The 12882-nt window shown below is 42.4% G+C and overlaps 1 protein-coding gene across 1 annotated transcript in view; it reads right to left on the minus strand.

Moving 5' to 3' along the window:
• BLVRA (biliverdin reductase A) overlaps positions 1-8790 on the minus strand; it is a 33164-nt gene extending 24374 nt beyond the window's left edge. The window contains exon 1 of the mRNA XM_082479280.1: positions 8748-8790. The gene's annotated coding sequence lies outside the window, so the exon portion shown is untranslated. The remainder of the gene's footprint in view (positions 1-8747) is intronic.
• Positions 8791-12882: the final 4092 nt, after the last annotated feature.

A 12882-nucleotide genomic window follows, 5' to 3' on the forward strand; every position in this document is an offset into this window, starting at 1 on the left:
AGAGCAGGGGAAATCAATCTCTTCTGTAAAGCACTCTCAGATCTACTGATAAGTGCAACGTAAGAAGTAGGTATTACTACAACCTCTCTTCTTCGCTGTAGGAAATCCCATACAGATCAGACATCTAGAAAAGGTGGCTATAACTAAGGTTTGTATTGAAATATCTATATAAAACAATGCCATATAATGCATGACACAAAAATATGTTTTTTTTCTTGCCTTTCTCTTGCTGTTAATTTCATCTGAAACCTGAACCCTACAAGGAATTATATGCATGCTTCACTTTAATCGCGAGTAATTCCACTTACATCATTGAGAATACTCCTACAAGTACATTAAGAAATAAGAGCTTTTGCTGTTTACTGTAATATTAGTAGGCACAAGAACAAAACACATATCCAGCCACAAGTATGGTCTTTTAATATCTTTATGGACTCAACCCAATAGATGATACCTATCTTCCGGTCCACTAAAGGTCACTGCATCCCAGATCTGTAAGAGGCTGACCTATTTTGAGAATTCCCCAAACACAGAACACTCCTGCTACACACTGCAGCCACCATAAAGGTACTGCTTACCATGGCTGATGAAACCCTCTGCCTCCATCGTTGGCATGACAGCAACTCATAACACTAGAGGCCTGCCACATAATTTTTTCAGAGCAAACAATATACACAGAAATTGTAGCTGTTCAGACAGGTGTATTTTTTTAGATGACTTTCTCTTCCCTTACCCCAGCAAAAATGTTTCCACACTTCTAAAAGAAATTTAGAGTGATAGAACGTTTTTTTAATGACTAGATTGAGATAACTCACAAAGTAGATGATAACATTTTGCATAACGTTGTAATCTTAAAAATTATGCATGCAATGGCTAAAACCTCTGTCATTTTATTAGTCTACCACTCCTCAACAGGGCCTGAAAAATGCAATGGATGCTCTCCATGCCCATTAAATTTTGGAAATTTACCCGTGGCAGCAATTGCTTGATAGAAGGTAAAAAACTCAGCTCTCGAATGAAGCGTAACAATTGAGGTTACTCAAACCCCTCCTAACTTTAGAGTTCAGTATTTTTCATTTTACTGGGCAACACAACACTCAAGAATCATACAGGCCAGCCACTGGCCTGCTGTCTCATGAAGAGTTAGTCTGCAATTCAATGCGATTTAGCAGTCAAGTAGTCCTGACATACTATTCATCTGCTAAAATTGTCCCAAAAAACTGAAAATACCTTTACCAAAACATCAGCCACTAGAGGGGGCGTTTGGTATCCTATTTAAATCATACCGATAAGAAAGTTAATTAAAAAAATAAATTAAAGGTTACAGGAACGCTGTAAGAGCTTATTTCCCACAAGAGCTTATTTCAACTGCACATTAGGTCCCATGCAAAGTTTTAGGAAGAAAAATGCTTTCTTTGTGTATAACCAGAGACATTGCAAAAGCAAACTCCGTGTCTCCCCTTCCAATTCCTAGGTCTATCCCCATCAAACCCTATGATTTCTACAAGCAGAGAGACAGTTTTATATGCCAAGAAGATGGCTAAATTACCTCCTAAGTCCAATTTGCCTGTACAGTCAGACAGCTCTGAGCATGCCTAAACCTGAACTTTCCAGTGTGCCAACCTAGAGCCTGACACACTCAAGCTCATGCTCAGGGTTGACAAACAAGCAAAAGAATGATCTACAAAATGGTTCCTATTTACAACTGTCTGCCTCTTTACAGATTTGCCATTACCAGATTTAGTGTTCCCAAAAGTCTCCAAAAGGACCTACAAACAGCCATCGAGTTGGGTCCAACCGCAAGCAAAGCAGAAGATCCTACTTGGCTCAAGCCATTCCATAACTACTAATATTAAAAACATGTCTAAAGAGAAATGAATACATATCACAACTCCCAGATCAGGTATTTCCGTCTTGGACATGGATGTGTAATGAATACAAAACTCATTAAAAATGATAACCTGACTTGATGGTTGGGTCCATGCAGTAACATTAGCTGGAGAAGGATACAGGATGGATTGTGCCAGTGTATTAGGAGCACTGGAGGTTCTACAGAGTTTGTTAAATCTCTTTGGTTTGGGACTGGTGAAGCTGCTGGCAGCACCTACAAAACTCATGACCCCCACCAAAATCTCTGTAAAAATAGCTATAATTGGTGAATAGGTTTTAAAAAAGCTTTTCCTCCTCATAATCTGCCTTCAAAGATGTGGAGCTCAAAGGTTTTAGTGAAGCTGAATGCCTGCTCAGAGGAGTATTTTAAATACACAACCTATTCAGAAACAGCATGGCCATGTAATCGGGACAAAACAACCAAGCACCACTCTTAATTTCCTCTGCCAAACGGACCTACTTAATGTGGACCAGTATTTTACTTACAACTGTGACTGAACAAATGGATAATATCCTGTCAAAGGCAAGGATCAGCACAACCGCCTAACTTCGCAACAACTAGAACAGCTACTGCAAAGGTTCAGGAGCAGACAATAGTCAGTCCACTGGATTTTTGCTGAAGAATTTTGGCAAAGTGATTTAACGCTTACTTTTATAAGATAAGAGCGCTGTCCCTTTCTCAAGTTCATGCCTTTAACTGCACCAATTCTTTAAGTGACCAAAGAGGTCACTGAGTTCTGAAGAGAGTGGCTTTACTGAACTACCACAACTCTATGTTACCAATGGTAACATTAAAGATATTTTAAAATGTAACAGCAACCCTGCTCATTACTTTAATCAGCCTTACAGGTTTTTTAAATCTCAGTCTAAATCCCTTCTCTCCTCCTTACCTTCTCCTAGCATAACTCAACAAAGCATTTTGAAGTTCTGGGAAAGAAACTCACTGTGTAAGACTAATCTCTATTATTTCAGTCACTCACATCTCAGGCATGACCGTGGCCTCTCCACAAACTGGGTTTCAGACAAATGATCTCTTTTTTTATCATTAGAAATGGAAAATACAAGGCATCCTACATTATTATTATAAAGAAAGACACTACACATGGATATTTGTAAGTTGTCACTGTTTTATCTTAGCTATAGGACAATAAATCTCTGTTCTTCCTTCCCATGGTCAGACTTGTATAGATAAAGGCAGCATTGGAGCCTCAGCAGCTCAGAATACATAACTGACACCCGTCTGCAATGATCTGTCCTCCACTTGGATCCATTTGCTTTGGTTAGGATTGAATTGAGTTGGAGAAAGAGCGTAACAGTGTGGCCAAACAATGGCTTGTAAGCCAGACTTACAGGTCACAAGCCATTTAATTACACTTGCTTTCAGGCTGGATTTTTTTTTTTTTCCTGACTACACGGTTCTGCCATCTGGAATAGGAAAGTTTATTCCAGATAGGCATATAAGCAAAAATAAAGTGATGTCAGAGCTGGAAATTAAAAAGAATAATAATGAGCACACTGTAAAGGAATGTACTTTGAACTTCCTTTTGCTAGAATGACAGAATGGTTTGGGTTGGAAGGGACCTTCAAAGATCATCTAGTCCAACCCCTCTGCCATGGGTGTGATGTTTCCCTTTTTCCAGTCACTGGGGACTTTGCCTAATTGCCATGACTTTTCAAATATGATGGAGAGTGACTTGGCAACTGCATCAGTTCTCCCTACTCGTGATGATTCTCTTGATGAAAAAGGGCATCTCTGTCAGCATGGCAGTTTGAGATCCCAAAGGTGAAAGATGAAGAGCTGAAGCCTCATTTAGTAGTCATTTAACCAAAAGAAACTTAATCTTCAAGGTTATCAGCACCTTCATGCTTCCTTAGGAGCTGGTAACTTAGCAGCATCTAGGATAGGAGGACCTTCCCCTCCCGTGTTTTAAAAAGAGGAACACTGTATTTCTGATATTACAGGACATTTGATGCTGGTAGGTACCGGCCAGTTGATGGAGATGGTGGTAAACTGCAGTGGACCAGCAGTTTTTCTAAAAGGTGCTCTCTCAATCTGAGTACATGAACATAAGAAAACTGCTGACCATGAATTTGGAAAAAACCAACACAAAACAAAAGGTCCATCATTCATTTTCCTATTGCAAAATTAGGCCTTCTTCAGAGACAGCAGGGAATAAAGACTGTGTTCTCCATTCCTGCCCCTCTTGAGAATGCAGCATCCTTTCTGGTGGAGTCTTAACAGAAAAACTGGGCTCAGAGCAGCCAAAGAATTACGTTGCCACGTTCCCTGGTCAGAGGGCAAGAGGAAAAAGGGTGTGAAGCTCTTCTATTCCCTAAAAGAGGGGACCAGCTGCCATCAGGCCACTTTAAGCCCTGTTTATATTATCATATAATATGGATATTTTATGGTTCTTTTGCTGTGTTTTCATTGTGTCTACGTTGCAAATATTACTCGATCGGGCAGGTTATCACCAGGACCTATCCAGGAAGGCCTGGGTTGGAAACACCTGTCAGAATACTGTTATTTTTAAGCTGTAAGCAGAGTCAGGCAAATGACCTGCTTATTTTGAAAAGATTTATTCAACAGCCTTTCGTCTTAAGGCCTCATTACAAATGCCAGGCACATGAGAACAGATAGTATGTCTTACCTTTGTAAATACTGAGCTAAATGCAAGGATAGCTATTCCACTTTACTACGTAAGTAAATGTAAAATAGATTTCAAAAATCAAAGTTTTGCTCAGCTGTTGCCATTTGAGCCGATTACAAAGTCCAAATGAAAAACATGTTTCCTAGAGCAAACATGTCTAGCAGCCGCTGGTACCGGTTATGCTGACTTCTGGATGATGAACCTAAGACACCTCAGGACTGTTTCTAACAAATACTGCACTCCAGGTTGCTCAGACTGCAAATTCAAGTACTCCACACTTATGAAAAGACCAGGCCTACTCTGCCTTACACTGGACACCAAGAATGAAAGCAGACGAAGCCCATGGTCACCTCCAATGCCTGAAGTGTACTATCCCAACCTCACCACTTAACAGTGAATTGTAACCAGTACAGAGTCCATCTTTATCCTTTCCTGTGAATTCCACACAGATTTTTGCCACTAGAGGATCACAGCTTTAGAAGAACACAGAAGTCAGGAGTTAATTTGCCTTCTCCATACAAATTTTATTAATCTGATTTAATGGGGACAAAAAGATATATATTTGTATATGTCACCAGACTAAACCTAGAGAGATCTATATAAACATTCTGATCTCACTTCCAGCTGCACACAGTTGTGCTATGCCCAAGAAAAATTAGCAAATTACTCCAAGGCAAGTACAAGCAAGCCACAGCGGTCTCTAAATTCACCACCAAATAACAGACTAACCAGTCTTCTCTTGCTAATCTGTGTCAGAGCCTGCAAAAGACAGTAAATACTAAGGGCTGTTCTCCCTAGCAACAGAAAGGTTCACAAAGCTTTGTAGCCTCTAGCATAGTGAAGAAACATCCATGGTGTTCCAGCTAGAATGACTGTGGTCTCAACCTTTCCCCTCACCTCCTGTACCACTTCTTTCTCTTATTTCGGGATTATGGGATTATTTAATAATTCTATATTCTTTCTGGCAGCTTTCCTCTCCTCTCATTCACAGAACAAAGGTAATGACAAGACAAAAAAAGATCCCTTTCTGTCTACACATTTCACTAAGAGGGAAAGCTAATAAACACAGTAACATTACTTGAGCCATGAGAACAGCTTGCTTTATTAGCCAGTGTAGTGCAGCCTTTAATTTATCATTTAGGATAGTTACAGTAATATAACAGGAACGCTAGTTGCTGTGAACAGGGTCTTTCTAACTGGTTTATAATGCTATACTGAGAAGAAAGAAGGGGGGGGAGGGGGGAAGGAGAAACTTCTTTTATGCTAACTGTTGAACTCATGTTGTTTAAGTGGCAGATTGCACTCACCTGGAATAACAGGATTAGCAAATGCATTTCATTATCTTTCCCAGTCAGGTGTGTTTTCTGCAATGCCTTCTAAATAGCACAGTAGAGCTCTGTCTGGGTTGCAAACATTAGCCTAGGGAATGCTTAAGTTCACTTAAACAAAAAGCCAAAGCTCTTTTTGTTTAGTAGAGAAGAAACAGGTCAAATGTAGATTTACATTTTTACTACAGTTGCACTTATTTTATAAAGTTTCAAGATGTAAGGTCAACAGCTTGGCCTTACATGTGTAAGAAAACTTTCCACAGTTCAAGGCTTACTCCTGGGGAGAGGGATGAGGGCTCGGTAAACTTTGTTCTACCAAGTTACAACAGCGTATGTATACATGCATGGTTTGTTTTTGGTTTTTGTTGTTGTTGTTGTTTTTTACTACAGGATTAAACTGCCAAGTGCCTTGGCTTTCAGACTGTTTTTCTTCCCTAAGTCCCATTCCCTCCCCTCTCAGTGAAGTAACCTCTTTTATGCCTTGCTTAATAAAGTGAAGTAGAAGCATAATGTAAGTTCTTTTTTTACTACACTGTGGACTACCCGCAAGCTTCCGAAAGCTCTACGGTTGCCTGAAAATTAGAGGTGAACAAGTTATTCCCAGTCCTGCACATGCTGATGTTGCTGTACTGCTGTGTCAAACACAGGAACTCCTTTCTGGGGAGTTAATTCTCCCACTGCAAATACTGCTTTATCACATCTATCCAAGCTCTTTCTGTTAGTTTCTCCACTTCTTACCAGTTTTGGTTTGTTTTTATCTCATTGCCTGACTCGTGCTTACCTAGCCAAGGATGGCAGCACAGACAGAGCTCCAATAGACCACACCGGTTGTAATGGAAAACAGGCACTGAAGCTTCCTACAACAAATCTGCACAACATACAGTGCACTATCCTCTCTACAAGCCATAGGAAACTGAGGCAACTTCAGAGTCGTCATTAAGTAGCAAAAATGCCAATATGCATTCCGCTCCTGCATCTTACTGATGTCCTGATGCTCAAGTGCAAGATGAGAAGCAATTCTAGTTTTAATTTGAAAACTGGTCAGTTAATTTATCCCTTCATGTTCACTTGCTTTGACAAGGACAGTTCATTTTTAGTGCAGAGATCGAAGTGGCCCTTTTCTCATCCTATTCTCATCTGCTGAGCTTAGTTTCTTAAGTCTGTGGATACAGCAGACATTCTTCATTTAAAAAATAGTTTGGCCCTTTGGCATTTAAAATGAAGTCTCTCAGAGCTGAATGTGGTAGTCTTTTGGGGTTGCTGGGTTTATTTTTGGGGGGTGAGGAGTGGGTGATGAAACATTTAGTTAAAACTACAATTTGGAAAATAATAAGGACACTAAAGATAAGTTGAAAACTACAAAGATTGAGCCTCCTTTTTAGCTACACAAAATAAGCATTGCCATTACTTTAAGGATAACACAAACCATTCTTCACTGATTCAAACTCCAGTTGCTCACAAACAGTAACCCAATTCACTGTATAAAGAAACTCTGAGGTTGGTATTAGAAAAAAAGTTTGTTGACCATGTGCATGTAAACTCAGGAGGACAAGTCCAGAATCATCAGCCTTCCAGTAGGAAGGGATCAGGGAAGTTCCCTGATCCAATAGTAAGAATCATGTCAATCATTAACATTTTACTATCAATTATTGAATATCTAAGTTGCGTGCACTGCTTGGGACAATACTTTTCAGTGAGACTTTAACTAAGGCTTTCTTGTATGTGATGAAAAGAATTTTAAGTATTTACCTATTGCTCTTTATTTTGTGAAGATTAAACTTCAAGTTGGATTTATATTATTGAAACAAATTTGTCTTTATTTGCCCATTTATCGATACGAATGACAGGAAGATGCTCAAACACTATGTTACGGATTTTTGGCACACCGTCATTCTGTGTTCACATCTGTAGTCAGACAACCAACAGCTGAATGACTATCCTCATTCCAGGAAAATTAATTTGGCAAACCAATGCAAGGAGTTTGATAAAAATGATTTCACACAAAATCGGTTCAATAAACTGTTGCTCTAATTAACACTAGCTTGGTTTTTTTGAACAAGCTCCAACACAAAAGTTCAGCACGATGCCAGAAGAGTTATATAAAGGCTGAGCCTGTCTTTTCTCTGCGTGCAGACTGAGCCTTGATGCGTTGGTTTTTTTTTTATATATGTAGTTAGAGATTGGTAGTAGCTGTGACTAGAGCATAAAGTAATTATTAATAAACTGTCAATGTGTTTTATATGTGGATTCTGTACCACATCTGAGAATCACCTTTCTCTCACCAAAGGCTGTCTGGAAAATGGCCCCACCACATTCCTTTACAAAAGGAAAATATTCTCATCTCCATTTTCTCCATGGGTAAACTGAGGTACAGCAAAGTTAATGGTCTGCTGTTGCAGAAGGGGATGTCAAACACATGGATTTTAACAGGCTTTGGAGGAAGCTCAGCACTTCTAAAAACAAGCCCAGAAGACGCTTTGTAGGAAAGGTTTTAAATGACCTTTCACACTCTCACCATGCAGTGTTCTGGCCACCCAGTGATGCTACTTGGCTACTTCCACATCACTTACAAGCTAATACTCTGCCTCACTGCACCTTGGACATCCTTCCAAACAAAGGGCTTTTCTCTTTTTTTCTTTTTCTCGCTGTTCCCCCCTTCCCCGAGTGCTGGCCTGTCCCTTCTAGCATAATGGGCGTCTTTGGAGCAGCTAGGACAACGTGACTTGCAGGACTCCCCCCCCACTCCTTCACAACCGAGGGGGAAACGCTAGGGGCAAGCGATCTTGGGAAGGGTGGAGAGGGGTGGGGGGGTGTCAGAAGACGAAAGCGGTGCTTCCAAATCCTAATTACAGTTAGCAGGGATTAAGTAATAGGCACTAACCTCTCCGGCTCACAGAGGAGAAACGTGATCCTGCTTAATTCTCCTCCGTTCCCTGCAGCTCCTTCTTATACAACACGCTGCAGCTCCAGCATATCAATGCACCGCTCGCCCCGCTGCTATCATTGCAGCAACACCCCCTTGGCCAGGAATCCAATAAGGACACTATAGGGGCGGGCTATAGCCAGAAGCAGCTGCAGCAGCAAGAAAGCTGGTACAGGCACTGAGGCTGGGAGCTTTCGCCTAGAAAACACCAAGCGCATGGCTAGCAAGGGGCTGGCACCTCCCTGGGGACCTGTGCAAGACCCCCAGTTAAGCCCACACGTCGGTCACCCCAGCCAGGCGCTCCCCAGAGCCCAGTCATGCCAATGGCTTGCAGACACTGGTACATCAGCAGTGATCATGTCTGCCCAGCTGCATCCACAGGGTGTACGCTGCGGGCTGAGTTCCTGCTCAAGAAATGGGGCGTTTCAGCAGTGCCAAGCGGAAAAGAAATCATTCTGCGCCCGGCTCCCCCCAAGCAGGAAGCATACAGAAAGCAGCCACTAGGAAAGCCCAGGCCAGGTGTTACACAAGCTCTTACTCAAGACTGTTTTTCTCCCTTCCTACAGGGATCGCTTCCTGGCCCATCACGTCCTGAGCTTAAGCGCTAGTTTTTGCTTGGAGAGCCACTTTTTACCCAGATCTTAGTCCCAGCTTCTTTACTTGACAGTTTCTTATCGACGTGCAACAGGACTTTCAGCTGCTTCATTCAGGGCTTGGAAGATAAAAGCCTGGGAGGGTGCAGCTATTTTCCCCCAGGCCAGTAGTTCCTGCAATAAACAGAGTATGAAATAAGGATGGTGTGAATTCCACAGATCATTCTATACCATGCTGATGTTGGGCATTTATAGACTACGATAGAACCTAAAACGGTGTCACATTGGGACTACAGGTACAAATAATTAAATTCCGTACTCATTCACCTCAGATATAAAGCAGAAATAACTCTGGAGAAATCGGTAACTTTTTGTTTTGCACCCGAGTGCATTCAAGTCAACTTGTTTCTGGCAAACCTTGGGGCATGCTATGTGTGAGTAATAAGTAGTCTGTCTTCTTCCTTTAAAATTCAATGCAGCTCTAGATTCCTTAAATTATTTACTCTGAAACTCTGCAGGTTGGGATTGTAAGAGTGATACACCCTTCTTTCCACTTTTTCCCACTCATTTCTTCTGACGAGTTAACTTCCTCATCAGCAAGACTTCAGGAACTCACTTGGCCTCCTACCAGCTACATGTGCTTTTCCAGAGTCCCATTTTCTGAGGCAGTTATGGAGTTTTAACTCGTGCAAAACTTCCGTGGTATAACATAACTTAATCTGAACAAGGGTTTACACTGACATTACTACGCTGGATGTTTCAAATATGTCACAGGATGTTTCAAAACTCTTTTCTTCCCCTCTCAAACACATTGTAGTACCACAGGCTAAAGCACAGATCTAGGGATCATCAGTTCTCATGACAGTTGTTACACAACTCCAATAAGGAGGAGCTCCAGAGCGTAACTAAAGAATTACATACAAGACTAACGAGCAGGAAGTTGAAAGTCCATCAAAGCATAAATGAAGGTCTGCAACATATGTGTGGTATTGCATAAAGGAGGATTGGCAGACCAGGAGATATGGCATTTAAAGATATACATCATGAGTTCAACATATGGGACTGCTAATGACTAGCATGTGACTGTATGCTTAGCATAAAGTAATGAATCAATTAGCACATGATAGGAAACCATAACGAATAGCAGAACATATGAAAAAATGCATATGGGAGTGATTAGAGGCAGATGTACCTCAGAGCCTTTGGATTCGGCAACAGTGCTCGCATTTGTTCAGCCACGTGTTCTACAGGATGCGGGAACCTGTCCGATCTCATAATTAACCTTGTAAAAAAAAATAATCAAAAAAACCCCTACTTTCCAGATGGATCAGCTCCCTAAACCAGGTGGGAATGGCAACGCTCAGCCAAACAGGAAGGCACAACTGCCTCTTTCCACCACACTGTGGAGTTAAGTTACCTTAAACCAGTCAGCTAACTACTTGCTGTTTGATTCCTGTATACAGCCTCATTTGTTTGTTTATTCAGATGACTGACAACAAACCCAACATTTAACTGAACTCCAGACCTGGTCAAGATTGGGGTGGCGGGGGGGGGGAGAGGGGAGCAATTCCTCCAGAGGTGGAACGAGACATGAGCTCTGGAGGAACGGTTTGTGACCATGAGATGACAAGCTGGCATGGCAAGAGAAGCTAGGGTCCCTAGGGTGGTGACAGTGGGCAGGGGGAAACGCCAACCCTGGAAGAAGCAGCAGCAAATAGCCTCCAGCATGGATGTAGCTCTGCTGGTGTACTGATGACTTACACAGTCCGTTTCTCTTTCCATATGGAAATAGCAGAGAGAGAGTATCTATAAATAACGAGTACCTTTCAATGCCAATAAATCTTCACCAAAGTTGGATGGATATGATATAGCTTTCATCATTGCAAAATTACAAAGAGAAGGACTGCGGGGTAGTTAGGCCAACACAGGCATAGCTGGGAACCACAGAGAAGCTTTTGGCACAAAATCTTTCTTCAGGTCTGAAAGGTATGAAATAGATTTTTCAGAGAGTAATATGTAGGAGTCAGACCACCCCTGAAGGTAAAGGCAACCATTTCCCACAAACAAGGGATGTTAGTGGAAAGGCAGGAGGACAGAAAGAGAGGTTAAAAACCCTGCAGCTCTGTATACAAACCAGCTTTTTAACAGGGCTTCTTAGGGGCGTAGGAAGAGTTCCCACTAGGCTGGGCCACCCGCTCCCTTTTGTGTCCAGTATTTCTCATTGTCTATTTTTTGGTCATATCTGCACATCATTTTGTTCTGCTGATTGTTTTTCCATACTACGTTTCTCCTCGCTGTCACCTTCCACAGTCTCACAACCGTTACAAGTCCTAGCAAGCAGATGTATTAATTAACTTCAGCTACAACCTAACAACCACTCACTTCTCAATTATTTTGTCAGGAACAACTAAGCAATGAAAAATAATGCGATCATCATTCTGACCATAGGAGTTGACTAGCAACCACTGGAGCCCTCCACAGTAAGAAACAGTTTTATTTGGGAGAATTCAATAGCAAGTAATATTCCACTAAATCACAATGGTAAGCCAAACAGTGTAAATAAGAAGCGGGAAACTACTCATATAAGAGAACAAACTGGCTTGGCAACAGCCTGGAGAAGAATGTCTGATTCAACTCCTCAGCCAGGAAGTACATACAATAAATATCAAAGCAGGTATGATGCAGTAAGGAACAGCAGCGGAGCGCGCTCTGAAATTATTGGTCCAGTCATCGTTTAATTCCAGATGAGTCAAAAGCGCGAGCCGAGGCTCAGGATCCTGTAATTCAGCAGCGCTCACCCACACTTTACGGATGCTACAAGCCCAAGTGCTGAGCTCAGTGACAGCTCTGAACAGCCCGCTTAAATAAACTCTGACAGGGACAACAGCTTATGCGGTACAATGACAAGGGATACATTTGGAATGAAAAAGATAAGCTAAAGACAGCAATAATTAAGTTAAATGTGCATATCGGTGTATGGAATCAGATCATCGGATTAGATCCAGAGTTTTGTTTGGGGATTGCTGGAAGGCCGCTCAAAGAAATTGTTTTCTTCAATTTTATTTTAATGCCTAAGGGCGTTTTTATGGTGCCCCTTTCTTTGCGGCATGGCCTGGGAAACAAACCACCACAGAGAGCGAATCCCAGCACAAAGCAACAAGTTGAGGTGTACTGTGGATTATCAGCTCGGAGCCGGCCGATGGGCTTTGGGTTCCGGGGAGGCCTGGGCAGCGGGATGCCAACCGCAGCCTCTCTCTTCAACGTTTCCCCCAGCTCACCCCCACAACCGAGGCCGCTGCTGCGGGACACCCGCCACCCCCGGCCACAAGAGCGAGGCGCAGACCGAGGAAGCCCCCAACCCTGCCCCCGAGGAGGGACCCCCAAAAAATGTCCCCCGCCTTCAACACAACGAGGCGGGCCCAGCCACACCTCCGCCGCACCCTCCCCTCCCCTCCCCTCCGCCACCCGGCAGCGCCCCCTTGCCGCGCCCCGCCGGCATC

The sequence above is a fragment of the Vanellus vanellus genome, assembly GCF_965231255.1.
Source record: "Vanellus vanellus genome assembly, chromosome: 2".
Taxonomy (NCBI): Eukaryota; Metazoa; Chordata; class Aves; order Charadriiformes; family Charadriidae; genus Vanellus; species Vanellus vanellus.